Below are 11301 nucleotides of genomic sequence, written 5' to 3' on the forward strand. Positions count from 1 at the left end.
ACCTAAGCGTCTGTGCCACAGCTCCATTGACTGGTTTGCATCAGTAGTCATCATTGCAGTACACTCCTCAGTGTCCAGGACATATACAGTAGTTGGTTGCACCGGGTTGCTGAAGCAATAACAGTCCCTCTTTTATTTTGCACCATACACTTGCCCTTTTCAAACTGGACCCTGTAGCCTTTGTTCTCTAGGAGGAAGATAGCAATGAGATTACTTTCTACATCTGGCACGTACAACACATCTTGGATATCTGTAACAACTGTTTCTCCTCCAATTCTTAAACACACTGTGATTGTCCCAGCTTGTGATGCAGTAAGGACTTTATTTCCAATCCCTGTAACTGTAGGTGCACACGGTGTTAAAGAATTGAACCAATGCCGATTGCAACTGAAATGCCTAGTGGCCACCGAGTCCATGTACCAGCAATCCTTCTTGTGACTGTCTGCTACATTCAGTGCCGACTCATTTGGCTTGTCACGCTGCTTCTGCGCACCACTGGAATTTCTCATCTTACAATCTGAAGCTTTTGGCCTATCTTGTAACATACAGAACACTTGAACTTGCGCTTTTTAGACTTTATACCATTTGTGATCAAGGCAGAACCCTCAGCTATGGTCTCTACAGGAATACGTTCTTGGAACTGTGCAGTCTGACTCCCGCTGTGAAGGAACAATGCACCGCCCGGTTCTCTGTACAAGCTCCGGTAGCACAGTACATGCGGCACATGTGGAACGCTCAAAGGTGGTCATTCAATGTTGTTCGCTCGGTAATTTTCTTCGCATCGCAGCGATTTTCCGCTAACTGCGCATGCGCAATATTCGCACTGCGACTGCGCCAATGAAAATTTGCTATGCAGTTAGGTATTTTACTCACGGCATTACAAGGTTTTTTCTTCGTTCTGGTGATCGTAATGCGATTGACAGGAAGTGGGTGTTTCTGGGCGGAAACAGGCCATTTTATGGGAGTGTTTGAAAAAACGCTACCGTTTCTTGGAAAAATGCGGGAGTGGCTGGAGAAACGGAGGAGTGTATGGGCGAACGCTGGGTGTGTTTGTGACGTCAAACCAGGAACGACAAGCACTGAACTGATCGCACTGGAAGAGTAAGTCTTGAGCTACTCAGAAACTGCACAGAGAAGTCTTTTCGCAATATTGTGAATCTTTCGTTCGCAATTTTGATAAGCTAAGATTCACTCCCAGTAGGCGGCGGCTTAGCGTGTGCAAAGCTGCTAAAAGCAGCTTGCGAGCTAACAACTCGGAATGAGGGCCAAAGTCTCACACTCTGAGCTCCTCCCTCTCCGGTCTCCAGCTCAGACACACTCTCTGACTAAGATGGAGCAGCGTTGCATATACTACTGCTCCGCCTCCTTGAGACACTCTGACACTAGAGGGATGAGCACTAGGGGATGCGCCCATGTGATCCGATGGCACAGGAGACAGGTACACAGCGTACCACTATCTAACAAAATGTACCAAATTACCAGAAAGTGGTTTGTGTACCATTTACAACAGAAACATTAACCCTTTATGCAAATAATCAATACATTATGACTGACTAAAAAAAAAAAAAAAAAAAAACAGTTTACCTAAATGGACCATAAATATAATATATGCTTATATTTTAGGCATTCTTTAAATTGTCAAACAATGACAGCCGTAGCACCACACAAGTCATGCACTCCAGTAAAAAGGTGCAGAGGACTGGATTAAAATATTACGAGGTGCACATGCCTTTAGCTCACTTCTTCCACTCCTTTTTCATTTAGTCATGATAAAAAGAGGAGATATACACAACAAAACAGTCAAACTTTCCCTTTGATACCTACATACTTTATCAGGTAATGTTAAACACATATAATGTTCTAGTAACTAATCTTGTTTTGAACAATCAAAAGCTATGCTGTTATTTTGAGACAGATACTCTTTGGGCAGCTTAAGAGAAGCTTTGAATTGAATTGAAACGATTAGCGCAATCTCATAAACATGTCCAAAAATATAGCCAGTTACTTCTCACCAGGGCCGGCAACAGAAATCTTGGGGCCCGTCACACGGATATCTCTGCCCCCCCCCCCCCCCCCTCCAAACATCTGTCCGCTGTGTGTGCCAATACATGTATCACTAAATACACACACACACATATACACATATATATATATATATATATATATATATATATATATATATATATATACACACATACACATATACACACACACACACACATATATAAAAAAAAGTGTGTGTGTGTGTGTGTGTGTGTGTGTGTGTGTGTGTGTGTGTGTGTGTGTGTGTGTGTGTGTGTGTGTGTGTGGTGAAGTAACAGGACCCAGGATGGACTCACCACAGCCAGCGTGGGTCTGTAGGGACAGTAGTAGGGCTGCGGTAGGCGGCTGAAGCTGCAGTCTATTTGTCTGTCTTCCACGTTTTGCCTGCCGGGCTTAGGGGCCGGGCTGCTTGGAGCTCTTCTGCGGCGGCTGAAGGAGACACGGAAGTGTCATGCATAATGACGTCATGACGTTTGCAAGGACCAGACCAAGTGACAGGTATCACGTGGGGGGTGACGGGGGACGACTACAGTATTAAAAAAATATATAGGCACTGCGGCAATGTTTTTTTGTGCCCCTGATCCTCGGGGCCCTGTACAGGTGTCCCCTTTGTCCCCCCCTGTCGCCGGACCTGCTTCTCACAAACCTATCAAATAACAAATATGTTTATTTAACTCAAGGATTGTTACAGTAAAATAGTCTAAGTCAAAATGGCTGTGTAATCACAGGAGGGAAACAGGAGTGGGACAGAAAACTGACATTTTGGTGCATAGAACCATACAGAGTTTAAGATAGCTCAATCTCATATTTTATGTATATATATCTCTATCTGCACACACACATACATATACACAATATATAATTGCATATACTGTACATACACATGTGGAAAGCAACAGACCAGCTCTAGAATGACGAGATGTAACAATTTTGCAGTCACCAATTCCAGCCATTTATACCATGCCAGAGTTCATGTATGGCATGCATTCACCCATTTGTTAGCAAAATGTTTAAACATATTTAAGAACAATTTTTTTTTCTAAGTTGTATAAAGATAGTTGTATAGAAACTCTACAAAAGAGATCCCCAAACTTGATCCTCAAAGACCCCTAGCAGGTCATGTTTTCCAGGTGACCCAGCAGGTGCACCAACTGTCACATTGTGTATAACATGCACTATGGACTCGATTCCCAGATGTACACTAATGCCATCGCAGCTGAAAAATTGCACCCAACAGCTGTGCAAAAATATACCCAGTTACTGCAGGGATTTGAAGTGAGATGCCCACTGGCGGTGTCTCAGAAGCACTTCTTGTGCACTAAGACGCATCTATCAGATGCACATCTATCTTACACTGCCCTTTTGAGTAACCCATATGGTCTTGCAGCATGGCCGCTGGCAGTAAGATGCTGGAGCCATTGTAACCATATACGGGATCGCAGTCGCAAGCCATGACATGGCTCCAAAATGACGCACATGCAATTAAATTGCCACTCCCCTGTTACCTCCCACATACGCTCCCTGCATGACACTCATTTGCAAATAAATGCTTACTGCAACCGCATTGCAAAACCATTGAAACAAATGTGCTGTAAAGGTGCATACACACTGGGCCTTTTTTCTACCAGCATGTATGCATAGCAACGCTGGGCTGGAAAGCGCTCAGTGCATACACACTGAGCGCTTTTCCCCCGTGCCCGGCGATGTCATCGGGGGTGAGCGGCTTTCCATACCAGGACACTATGGAAAGCTGCTCACCCCGCCGTTCATCTACTGGTAATACCATTAGATGAACGGCGGCCGCCAGCGATGAAGCGGGAGCGCGCCTCAGCGCTCATCGCTGGTGCATACACACTGGGCGGCTTTGAGCTGAAAGCAGCTCAACACACCAAAAGTGAGCTGCTTTCAGCTCAAATCACCCAGTGTGTATGGGCCTTAAGCAGCTCAAAACACCAAAATCGCCCAGTGTGTATGGGCCTTTAGGCTTATATGCACGTGCAGTGGCAAAAAAAAAAAAAATGTACACAAGCTCCACTGCATACAAAACCAACATTGTGCCCATCTCTGAAGCTTAAATACATTTTTCACTCAAGTCTAGAGGTTCTATTGAGTAGACCAGGGGTGGGGAACCTCCGGCCCGCGGGCCGTATAAGGCCCGCAAAGCCGTTTGGTCCGGCCCACCCGCTCCTCTCAGTGAGACACGCCGCCGCACAGTCCGGCGGCAGCGTGTCTCAGCTGTCACCACACGGAGGAGAGCGCGGCTATTGTCGGGCGGCGGCAGAGTGTAGGACTTGAAACCAGCCGCCGGTTTGTGAGCCAATCAGAGCTCGCGGACCGGCAGCCAATCAGGAGCCGCGGCTGCCGGTCCGCGAGCTCTGATTGGCTCTCGAACCGGCGGCTGGTTTTAAGTCTTACACGCCGTCGCCCAACATAGCCGCGCTCTCCTCCGTGTCCCTGCCGAAAGGAGCGGTAAGGGGGACGGGGGGCATCTGTATACCTGGCACTTTGGGGGCATCTGTATACCTGGCACTGTGGGGACATCTGTATACCTGGCACTGAGGGGCATTTGTATACCTGGCACTGTGGGGACATCTGTATACCTGGCACTGTGAGGGGCATCTGTATACCTGGCACTGTGAGGGGCATCTGTATACCTGGCACTGTGAGGGGCATCTGTATACCTGGCACTGTGAGGGGCATCTGTATACCTGGCACTGTGAGGGGCATCTGTATACCTGGCACTGTGGGGGCATCTGTATACCTGGCACTGTGAGGGGCATCTGTATACCTGGCACTGTGGGGACATCTGCATACCTGGCACTGTGGGGACATCTGTATACCTGGCACTGAGGGGGCATCTGTATACCTGGCACTGTGGGGGCATCTGTATACCTGGCACTGTGGGGGCATCTGTATACCTGGCACTGAGGGGCATTTGTATACCTGGCACTGAGGGGCATTTGTATACCTGGCACTGAGGGGCATTTGTATACCTGGCACTGAGGGGGCATCTGTATACCTGGCACTGTGGGGACATCTGTATACCTGGCACTGAGGGGGCATCTGTATACCTGGCACTGTGGGGACATCTGTATACCTGGCACTGTGAGGGCATCTGTATACCTGGCACTGTGGGGACATCTGTATACCTGGCACTGTGGGGGCATCTGTATACCTGGCACTATGAGAGGCATTTGTATACCTGGCACTATGAGAGGCATTTGTATACCTGGCACTGTGGGGGCATTTGTATACCTGGCACTGTGGGGGCATTTGTATACCTGGCACTGTGGGGGCATCTGTATACCTGGCACTGTGGGGGGCATCTGTATACCTGGCACTGTGGGGGCATCTGTATGCCTGGCACTGTGAGGGGCATTTGTATACCTGGCACTGAGGGGGCATTTGTATACCTAGCACTGTGGGGGCATCTGTATACCTGGCACTGTGAGGGGCATTTGTATACCTGGCACTGTGGGGGCAATTGTGGATCTGGCACTTCACTTTTGGGGCATATGTGTAGCACGTCCCATTTTAACTGGCCACATCCATTTTTTTGGCGTGTGCGGGGGCAGACTTGTATGGCCCCCGAAGGATTTTATAAATATCCAAATGGCCCTCGGTAGAAAAAAGGTTCCCCACCCCTGGAGTAGACCATTAATCCAAAAGAACGAAACTTAGAGGCCACTAAACAAAACCTTCAAATTAATCTGAAAATAAAGACATCAAAATTGACAAATCTCTTGTCCTAGTTGCTATTCCCAGCCCATCGCAGTTTTGTGCTTTTTTTTTTTTCAATGACCTCTCTTAGTTGCATAAGTTTTTCTAGATACTCCTTCGGATTTCCTCAATGACCTTTGTAACTATAAACCTTTATATAGCTAACTGATTATCATGCAGTGTATAGACACAGCACAATAATAAAAAAAAGACTGATTTCATGTTAAGAGCCATGTTAGCAACTGACGTGGCTAATGTACAGTAGTATGGTAGTTGCGACATGGATGATGGGACTTAACCGCATTCAAAAGAAGGAGGGCCAAATACTTGATATTTGTGAATCTTTAACTGTAGTCTGACAGAAAAATAATTACACGTCTTTGCAACAACAACAAAAAATTTTTTTTGCAGAGAGCCAATAGACCAGTATCATTAATTCCACTCAAACCAACAACAAATTAACAGAAACCAGATTGTCCATTTTGAAGAAATGTAACACAGTGACCAGAATATATATATATATATATATATATATATATATATATATATATATATATATATATATATATATACATACATACATATACATACACACTATACTAAACAACAGTAACGCAAATGATTGGTACAGCACATCTATAAAGAATTACCTACACAATTGCATCCCTCAAAATATTTTTTTTTGCATGACAATATGCACATATTAACAAAGTATTTAAAAATCGAGTAATGCTTAGGCCATGTGCAAGACGTGCCGCACTACACTGGCATTTATCCATACGATTATAATCAAGAGGCTGACATTACATTTTCAGCCCGACTACAACATGTCTGTATAACATTAAATACAATAAAAAAACAATACTTAACAAATATTAAAGAGTTCATTTGAGATAACGAGGGGCTCAAGGAGAAGCATTTCATTACATGGTGGAGAAACTAATTATCATGTATTATAGGCTTTCAACATGTGGAGACTGTTTTACAGCTAAAGAGGATGATCAAGTTTCAGAAACAATGTGAGGCCAGGAAACCATGCAAGGGATTATAAAGTCACCTGTTCATGAATAAGTTTAATTGAAGATAAGGAGTTACCGTCCCGCCTTATCTGCCCTTTTGCCAACTTGTTACACAATATACACTTACAGAGTTCCAAATCACAACTAGGTACAGCATTGCTAATGTTCATGGAAAGAGGGTGTGCTCCAACTAGACTACAGTTCTGTGAAGTATAGTGACGCCGTAAAGAAAAGATACAAAATTGGACTATTTATTCTAAACAGTGATAAGGTTCTTGATGGAAAACACATTACAAAAGTATGAGCATGGTGCAAATGACTAACCATCAAACACAGACATGTACAGTAAGTAAAGTGCACAACAGATAAACATTTACATATGTCAGGACTTCTTACCTGAATACTACAGTACAGTATGTCTCTGGGGTTGTTAGCTGTAATTATGGCACACACTGTTTAGAATACACAGGCTACTTTAAAGAGAAAAAAACTAAACTAAACCTGGCTCATTATTTTTTCCCCTTTTATAAACATCTAACATGAAAATGCTGTGTGCCTATTTTGTGAGAAATATTCGCATTCTAGAAGTGATCTAACATTTAAAAATAAACTATAGTAGGGAACTAATACTTTTTTCCATTGTGCCCTATAAACTAGACAAACAGAAGTAGTTACTAATTAACTTACCACCACAACTGTATATCCAGATGGTCAGGGAGAACAGCATGAACTCACAGAGAAAAGGGCTTTAAACTACTCCACACTACCAACATGGATCTTCTACAAGTCACAGTGTACTTTCTGAGATATTCCTAAACCAACAACAGAGGTTAAAACTCACCTGTCTGTCCCTCCCTCAATACCTTGCTCTCTGCCTCCACCTGCTCACTGAGGGGGTGGACAGAGACGCTGCTGAACCAATGAAAGATCTCCAGTGTCCTGACCTGCTGCATGTGCAGGTACATCAGGAATGCTGCAGGAACTAAACTCCTATGACGCTGTTAATTACGTGTTTGTTTAATAGGCAGTTAAATGTCCTAGTAACAATTATATAACATAAACTTCTAAAAATGTAACGAATTGTGTAATCACACATGTCAGGTACAGCAGTTTTTTACGAGGCTGAAGTTACTGTAGCTTCTTATTCGGCCAGCTTCTTATTCACTTCTAATTCAAGCTCCAGCTTCTTATTCACTTCTTATTCAAGCTCCAGCTTCTTATTCAAATCATTCAGTTTTGCAAGGGTTAATAAGTCTTGGGAAACAAATTTGACACCTGAAATCAACAGAGTGGAGTCAAATGCATATGACCTGCATGTATTTTGCCTTACCCAATGCTGGTTTGGGCATGAAATACGCTGGCAAAGTGGGCACAAACACCATATTATGATTTTCTATTATGAATAAGTAGCTGCAGTTTTGCAAGGGTTAACGAGTGTTGGGCAACAAATTTGAATCCTAAAATCAACAGAGTGGGGTCACTTGCATATGACCCATATGTATTTTTCCTTGCCCAACACTGGTTTGGGCATGAAATACGCTGGCAAAGTGGTCATATACACCATAATTTTCTATTATGAATAAGTAGCTGTAGTTTTGCAAGGGTTAACGAGTCTCGGGCAACAAATTTGACACCTGAAATCAACATAGTGGGGTCAATTGCATATAACGCAAATGTATTTTGCCTTGCCCAACACTGGTTTGGGCATGAAATACACTGGCAAAGTGGGCACCTTAACACCATAATTTTCTATTATGAATAAGTAGCTGCAGTTTTGCAGGAATTAACGAGTCTCGGGCAACAAATTTGACATCTGAAATCAACAGAGTCGGGTCACTTGCATATGACCCACATGTATTTTGCCTTGCTTAACACTGGATTGGGCATGAAATATGCTGGCAAAGTGGGCACATACACTATATTATGATTTACTATTTTGAATAAGTAGCTGTAGTATTGCAAGGGTTAACAAGTCTTGGGCAACAAATTTGACACCTGAAATCAACAGAGTGGGGTCACTTGCATATGACCCACATGTATTTTGCCTTGCCCAACACTGGTTTATTGCAGCAGGCTGCATTTGGGGCTAATTGAATAGTTCAGGGTGATCAATAAGATGGCATTAAATTATTCCATTTTATTCTGTTTTGTGGTTTTAGATATTTGTAAATTGTTTTAGACATTTATAAATAGATATTCTCGTTTTGGATACAACTATTATATGATTTAATTATTTATTTTTTAGCTCCATTAATATATTAAAGTGTAGTTCTTTCAATTATGAGTGTCTGTGTCATAAAATAAGGATCTCAGTAGCATCACATTTTAGTCAAGATTCTGAAGGGCTGTTACTCTTTTTAATGTGAAAGGGTTATTAATGGATGAGACTAGATGAATGCAGGTTACACCAACTGCAAAATGGAAAATTTGTTGCCCAAGACTCGTTAACCCTTGCAAAACTAGCAGAGGCGGCTGGTGGTATGGAGGAAGTGGCAATCTGTGACCCTGGAAGTGCTTGCGGCGGAGTAGATCTCGTGACTCTCGCTCACACCTGCAGCTCGGTGGCCTACAGAGTGCCCTCCAGCCATACATCTGCCGGTGGAGGGCTGGGAACAAAGAAGACTTCGGTCCAAGCTGCTCCTAGCCGGGAGGCCTGGAGCTGGAGGCAGCGGCTGGCTGGGGATCCGGAGGAGTCGCCAGGTAACCATGGCACTGCGGACAGGGATTCTCCCCACCGTGGGGCCTGGAGAGAGAGGCAGTGGCTGACTCAGGAGGACAGTGAGTCAGCGTGTCTGTGGAAGGGAGTCCTGGAGGGGCCACCACGGGCTCAAGGAGGCTCTGGCAGGGCTGCTCCCAGCCGGGGGGCCTGGAGATGGAGGCAGCCGCCTGAGAAGGATCAGGGGGGGCCATCAGGTGATCAGGATGGTGAAACTGGAGCAGATGCTACGGGAACCACAGGGTGGAAGCGCTGCAGAGGCACGTGTGCAGGGGCCCTGGTTAAGTGGAGAAGAAGGGGGTTTAGAGCAGCTCTCCCTGCAGTGATTCTGGCCAACGTATGTTCCCTAACCAATAAAATGGATTAGCTGAAGTTGCTTTTAGGCAGTGCCAGGGCTGTCATTGCTGGATCGGCTGCCCTGTGCTTCACGGAAACCTGGCTAAGTGAGCGTGTGCCTGACAAGTGCCTCTCCTTGCCAGACTTCTGCATGTATAGTGCGGATCTGTCAGAGGAGTTGTCGGGGAAGTCAAAAGGAGAAGGTATTTGCTTCTATATCAACAATGTCTGGTGTATTGACACTGTGGTCCTGCAGCAATTATGTAGCCCTCACTTGGAAACCCTTTGTATCAACTGCAAACCCTTCTACTCCCCCCGCGAGTTTGCTTCATTAATCCTGGTCGGGGTATACATCCCTCCGCAGGCTTGTGTTAGGACAGCGCTGCAACATCTTTCTTTGTGCATAAATGACATGGAGCGCAAATACCCTGACTCTCTGCTCATCGTTCTGGGAGACTTCAACAAGGCTAACTTGACTAAGGAGCTGCCAAAATACTGCCAGCATGTTAAATATCCCACGCGAGGTAGCAATATCTTAGACCATTGCTACACGAACACAAAGGATGCCAACCACTCTGTCTCATGGGCAGCTCTTGGGCTTTCTGACCACTGTCTGGTCCACTTGCTCCCCAACTATAAGCAGCAAGTGAGATCCGCAAAGCCAGTGGTCAAGTCCGTGAAGAGGTGTTCCAGCAAAGCTGAACTGAAACTGCAGGCATGCTTTCAATGAACTGACTGGAACATTTTTAAGACTTCTGCAAATGACCTTAATGATTTTGCCGACACCGTCACATCATATGTTAACTTCTGTGAGAGCTTATGTGTGCCGTCAAGATCTGTGCGCATCTATGCAAACAACAAGCCTTGGTTTTTCACTAACCTAAGGCAGCTTCGCCTAGCCAAGGAGGAGGCACACAGAAGTGGGGACAAAATAAGGTACATACAGGCTAGGAATACCTTATCTAGGGAGATCAGGGTAGCAAAAAACGGTATGCGGGCAAGCTTGTGTACAATTTTGACGCAAATGACCCTCAGTCGGTGTGGAAGGGCCTGAAGGCTGCCACCAACTACAAGAGCATCAGCCCCTGTGCTGGCTCTAGCCGAAAGCTGGCGGAGGACCTGAATAGATTCTACTGCAGGTTTGAGAAGCCCGATGATGCAAGCAATATCTCGCCTCATCCTGCTGAAGTGCGGCTGCTATGGAGGGAATTCTTTTTCACTCCCAGGGTACCCTGCCTGCTCTTAAAGCGGAGGTCGTGGAGATAACTAAGCTATTCAGGAGACTGAAGCCAAAGAAGGCACCAAGGCCAGACGGCGTATCTCCATCCGCCCTTAAAACATGTGCCAAACAGCTGGCACCAGTGTTCACGGCCATCTTCAACAAGTCGCTTGAAACTGGTGTGGTCCCAGCTTGCTTCAAGTGCTCGCTTATCATTCCAGTGCCGAAGAAACCTTCCTCCTCCAGAG

General features: G+C 45.1%; 1 protein-coding gene across 4 annotated transcripts in view; it reads right to left on the reverse strand.

Annotated features, from left to right (window-relative positions):
* Positions 1-7772, reverse strand: part of C2H1orf116 (chromosome 2 C1orf116 homolog) — a 60815-nt gene extending 53043 nt beyond the window's left edge. The window contains exons 1-2 of one of the 4 annotated variants that reach the window (XM_063955184.1): positions 7470-7605; positions 2340-2472 (exon numbers count right to left, since the gene is read on the reverse strand). The gene's annotated coding sequence lies outside the window, so the exon portion shown is untranslated. The other 3 variants (XM_063955183.1, XM_063955182.1, XM_063955185.1) reach the window with 3 other exon arrangements.
* Positions 7773-11301: the final 3529 nt, after the last annotated feature.

The sequence above is a fragment of the Pseudophryne corroboree genome, chromosome 2 (genome assembly GCF_028390025.1).
Source record: "Pseudophryne corroboree isolate aPseCor3 chromosome 2, aPseCor3.hap2, whole genome shotgun sequence".
In the NCBI taxonomy this organism is placed as follows: domain Eukaryota; kingdom Metazoa; phylum Chordata; class Amphibia; order Anura; family Myobatrachidae; genus Pseudophryne; species Pseudophryne corroboree.